This window comes from Numenius arquata, chromosome 11, assembly GCF_964106895.1.
Source record: "Numenius arquata chromosome 11, bNumArq3.hap1.1, whole genome shotgun sequence".
In the NCBI taxonomy this organism is placed as follows: domain Eukaryota; kingdom Metazoa; phylum Chordata; class Aves; order Charadriiformes; family Scolopacidae; genus Numenius; species Numenius arquata.
The window spans coordinates 6703663-6709662 of NC_133586.1; positions in this window are offsets into that span (position 1 = coordinate 6703663).

Here is a 6000-nt window from a genome sequence, read left to right on the forward strand (position 1 = left end):
ATCCAGGTTGGTTGAAAATTTGAGAAAAATACAGATTTGAATGGAAAATCTAACGGTCACCTAATGAAGATTCCTTCCTTTCAGCCTTAGTTGGCTCCTAATTCAGTATTGCCTTTGATATTTCCCAATGATTGGCTTTTCCAGCAAAGGCAGAGACAATATGCAGGGTTTTTGGGGTGGGGGGTTTTTTGGGGGGGTTGTTGGGGTTTTTTTTGTTTTGTTTTGTTTTTTAAAAACGCTTCATATCCATTGTAAAAAGCAAAAAGAATGGCAATGCACAAGCACCATAAAAGTAGAAAAAGAAAAAAAAGAATAAAGAAAAAAAAAACCAACCACTATCTTTTCAGTCCATTCCAGTAACCCACAGATCCAAATCAAGCAACAGGCAATTATACCACAAATATTATAATAGAGACGCACTGTTTACGATCCAAAGAGCCTAAAGCAACAGGAACCCTTTAGACTCGAGGGGGACCAATCTCAGCTCACTTGCTAAAACTGCAAACACTTGGCTGGACTATAAGCCACCTGCGGCTCAGCTGTGCGTGAATCTAGGGGCTATTACTGTATTTTTAGACAAATGCATTCACAAAACCTCAGACTATCTAATATGAAATCACCTTTCAAAGCAAAGAAAACAAAAAACCATGATATCATTACCATTTAGGAGAGCCTACATGTTTCATGGTTGTTTTGAATACTGGTGAATCCAAGAGAATAAGGCTGGTTTCCAAGTATTTTCTCAGTTATCTTCTGTTATTGGCACAAATAAGACCAATTGCCAACTTCAGAACTAACCTCACAATTTACTTATAAGATTTTGCCACCATTGTGTAAACACAGCTGAGAACCAATTATCAGAACTAATAATCAAGTTCCTGGTATATGAATATGTATGCAGTTTTCATTGCTTTAATATTCTAGTCTTATCATTCCCTGAGTCCCAGAATATTTCTGCCAATAAACATGTTCATTCAAGTACTTGCAGGGAGCCAGCATGCAAGGGGCATGAGAACTGGTAAAGTAAATTAATTTAGAAAGAGAAACAAGGAGAAAGAAAACCAGCTGACTTGCTGAGCACTCCTCTCACCATTTACTCTTCCTTCCACTTCTCCCAAAGTATTTATCACGTCCCTTGACTTTCTTGTTATAACAGAAACTCAAAAGTAGCATCATCATCAAAAGTAGCGGCAAGGGGGAGAGAAAAGCAGGAGGTGGAAAAAACCCCGGCACTGTATGATTTGTTTCAAGATAGGGTTGCTTCCGAGGATTAATGAGTATGTCCTGCTCAAAGATGAGACTCATCATGATTGTTACCTTTAATAACCCCGCTTCCTCAGAAGAGCCCTCAGTGCTGAGGATGCGACTGTGAGCCAGCAGCTTGAATTATTCATGAGGGCTGGTGGAAAACAATCATCTGCTCTGGCATTAATGGTCTGTAAAGAGTTGCTTTTGACAAAACCATTTAACACCAGCAATAAAATAAATAAATTAATAAGGGGGAGGGGGCAGGGAGCACAATAATGATGTACTGATGTAACACACCCTGGACAATATTGGTTTCTTAGATTGCAGATCACAGTCTTTTCCATCAAGTCACCCTCAAAAGGAAGAAAAAAAAAAAAAAAAAAGAAATCTAAGAAAAGGAATCTTCTTGCTCTGAAATGGTGAAATGTTGGGGATAAATTTGGCTTGGAGTTGGACAAACAGCAGACCTTGCAGAAGAAAACGTGTAGAGACCAAAGGAAGATATTCTAGGTAATTACATCTCTGTTGTGAGCAGAGGAGGCGGTATAGAATGCGTGGAATGGTTTTCTTAGGTCATCTTCATACAGCAGCAGGAAAGCGAGTCAGAGGGGGAACAACAACAGATCTTCTGGCTCCACCTCTGTCGTAGTCTGGGTGGATTTCTGTAGCTGATTTCTACACACAAAAGTGATACTTGTTCTCTCCTTACTAAAATAAGGATAGTTAACTTGCATACCACACCAAGGACTTGAGTTCAGGTAAGAGGATGAGATTAAGTGAAGAATTTTTTGTTACACACTTAGCTAGACTAGGCAGTTGAATTATATCTATACCTGTCAGATCCACTTCATAACAGCATATAGAAGACCAGCTTTGGAAACAGTTTTGCACTGTTTTCTTCTATCCAGCACACTCCAACCCATTTGGGAAGTGTGGCTTTTTTGAGGGGAGGGAAATAGTAGTACTTTGCAATGCTATTGTGGCCTTTTTGTTTCTCAGCTCTTGTCAGGAAATAACTTCAAGTTAAATTTTCATTTTAATCTGCACAAAACATTCAGCATTTGGGAGGTAAGATTCCAACAAGACAAAGAAAATAAATATTAAACATTTGCTTGGCTAAAAAACAAGTCTACTCTTACCATACTGCTCATGTCACGTTTCGTTTATTTCCAAGTAGACTTCTTTTGTAAAAAAGGAAAAAAATGTATCAGAAATATTTGTGCTATTTGTTTAGTGATAAAACCACTGGCATGGGAGCCGTTTAGATATTTATCAGTGAAACCTTTCCTGGGTTCAGGAACCAGAGCCCAGAGTCTTTCAGAAGTCACCCTGATCATCCCCTGCTCCAGAAGGGGGATGATAAGCAGAGCTGATCGCAGTTATCCATGGGAACGTGGTTTGTCCCGCTCCTAGAGACCTCCTATGTCAAGGGCTCTAGCATCTCCTCAGCTTATCTTTTCTCATGTTTTCCAGACTTCTGATCAATCTTCTTGCCTTTTTCCAAGTTATCTGATCCACAAGCGTGGATGTTACGGTGTATCACAAGTGCCACAACAATTAGCACCAAGAATAAATTATAGCATTTATATCAGGTCATTTGTACCATAGACCAAATTATAAACATGTGGCCCTCTGAATCTTACTCCAACAGACCTGGATCCAGCTTTCCAGCATGTAATTAACTTAACAGGCTATTTTTCATCACCATCCAAGCAAAGCAATTGAACACATGCTTAATTTCAAGCACACACCTAAAACTTACTGCTTATAGGGAGACTAAAGTGTTTATTGTGTTTTGATGAACCAAGCTGTTATGCACAGATCTAACCATAAGCATATGAGCCAGCAGGATTATTCATGTTCTAAAATCATACACCTGTTAAGTGCTTTATTGGACTGAGGGCATAATTAGTGCAAAATGTAGCTATATTTATTTAATAAAAAGCAGGACTAATGACTAAAATTATTTTTAAAATAGCAGGATATTTCCAGAGGCCAACTGTGAAACTAACTCATACTCCAAGATCTAATTTTGCATCCTCTTTGAATCCAAAGAGAGACAAAACAATCGCTGTGTTTTTCTCAGTCCCACAGAAATCACACTTGAATCAAATTATCTTTTGTATTTATCAGCTAAATAATTCTGTCAACTGTCCAACAACTGCAGCAGCCCCAGGAGCTTTTGTAAACTAGCTGATGAATGATTGGTTAAATAAATCTGCTACAATTATTCTGGTAATGAAAAACAAAAACGACAGCATGTCTTCTCCAACACAAGCTAAATCTTATTAGCTGCTTTTTGGTAATGGGAGATATTGTATTTCTTTAATAGTGAGGATTTATTTGTGTGGGTAATTGCAGAGCTCAAAATAGCTAAAGAATCTCTTTCTTTCTGAGATAGGATCTTAAAAAGCCAACACTCATACTGCCCGGTCTTATCATAATGTAACATTTCACTTAATGAAACTCAAGAATGACTCAAGTATCCCTGAATTTATAGACTCTTTGTGCGTTAAGAAACAGACATGAGCTCAGACTTTGACCATAATGAATAGGAGAAAGAGCATGAACAAACAGCTATTTATATGAGGGCAGTGTCTCCACAAAAAGCTACAAGGTCTTTGGGTCAAACTCTCAGCTGATGTAAATGCCTCTTTGCATTTTATTAGAAATATGTTTTAATAAAACCACAGCAAGGTGTCAAAACAGACTCATCAAACTCATCTCTTCCAGAATCCTTCCATAATTCATCTAGAGGATGTCTCAGTCATGTGTCTGGAAGAGACAGAAAAATTCCGTTGTCTTTCATCCTACCAGAATAAGTTTTCTGATGGCTTCTGATGAGCCAAGTTTCAGTGGCTTAAGCTACTGACCATCAGTAAGTCAGGAATTGATATGATCCTGTCATTGCGGTGTCATAAAAATCTCTGCTCAGTCATCAGGCCAAAGAGGTTCATCTCAGGGAAAACTGTTGTTTCTCCATCCTCTGGGATGGATGGCTTGATTTCAATTTTGTTGTTAGAAAAAAAAAAAAAAACCAAACAAAAAACCCACAAAAACTGTGAAAGAAAGAAACCACCTCAGCTCTTGTATGGAGCTGTGTTTTTTCCACCAACACATGGAAATCCATCCTCTGTGGAGGGAATAAATAAGGTGTTGAGACAATTTATTTGTTTTTTTTGTTTGTTTGTTTGTTTTGTTGTTGTTTTGTTGTTTTTGTTTGTTTGTTTGTTGGTTTTTGTTTGGGTTTTTTTTGTGCTCAATCCAGACACCACAGTCTTTGCAAATCTTTGAATCCAGAAGGAAAGGTATTCAGGATCACCTAAGCATATTCTGACATATGTTTTGATTCAGCACTTGTACTTTTGCGTGCTCTGCAAGTGTTTCTACAAGCCAGGCTGTATTTAAACAAGCAGCAGAAAACAAGATTCATAAGTCTTATTTTAAAACTAAAGTCATTTTGTCAGGAGAAGAAAGCTCTCCTGCAGCTTAGAAAAGGTATGTGATAAGAATGAGAAACAAAGCATAAGCATTGGTTATCTGAACATCCCTTATTGAAGGGATAAAGGAATTTCAGACCTGCTATGTGAATAAACAATCTCAGAAAACCTTTTTCAAGCAGAACAGACTTCAAAATTTGCTCGAAAACACTCGTCAGGCAATTCTGTATAGGCAGTAGCCCATAAAAACCATGATCTGATCACAGGCAATTCACGGAGTGAAAATTGCCTGTGATGAATGCCACCCAGGTACACTTAGTTCATGAGAAGGTGACATTATTTGGTCTGTAAAGTGTTTAGGAAGATCTTAGTCGGTGACCCTACAGTCCTTGAGGAATAAACTTGTTAATTTGTTTCAGTGGGTGGACAGTTACATTTCCTTGCCATGGACGTTGTGATACCATGGACAGAGCACGTGCAATAGGAGAATGGGGAGAAAAAGGTCGATCACAGTCTGAACGACCTGGTGAGTTCTTTCCATGCTCTGTTGGGACCCTGGGAATATTACTGTCACCAGTAAGTTCTGAACCAGTGTTATTTTACCATCACCAGTAAAATTGTGGCCAGACAAAAGCAAAGAAAAAGTTGTGATTGACTTCACTAGGGGTAGCAAGTTCCCTGAAGAGAATTTCTAAGCTGCAGACACAAAAACACTGAAGCATAGAGAAGAGCTGACAAAGTGTTCACAGCACAGCCATAGATGAGACGGACTGAAGAATTCAAGCCTCTGCAATTTAATGTTACAGAGAGGCAAAGGTTCTGGTAGAAACAACCTCTAAAGGGAGCACGTTATAACACCAGCTACACAAATGAGTTTACATTAAAACATGGAGAGCTTTTTTCTTTTTCAAACTATTGAAAAACCTTAAATTTTAATATATGTAGATGCATGAGTTTGTGTACTGTTGTCAGTTCATGGTTGGGGAGTTGTTGTTTTGTGGTTTTTTTCTTCTTCCAAGGATGATCAAGGTCAGTCTGCAAGGTCTGGGGAGCTAAATCAAATGCAAATTAAAACATGAACACACAGAAGATCATAATATTCAATAAGGCAACTTCAGAATAGTGTAAGCGAATTAGAGGATTGAAGACATAATTCATTTTCAATGGATAATGTAAAGCTATATGGGAAGAGCACAGAGTAGGCTCAGTGTAAGAAACTAGATAGATGGATTTAGCAGGTAACACATAATGTATCCCTGAGGTGACTAAATTTCCCTGAAGAATGAATTGATTCTTGCACCTGTGCAACACT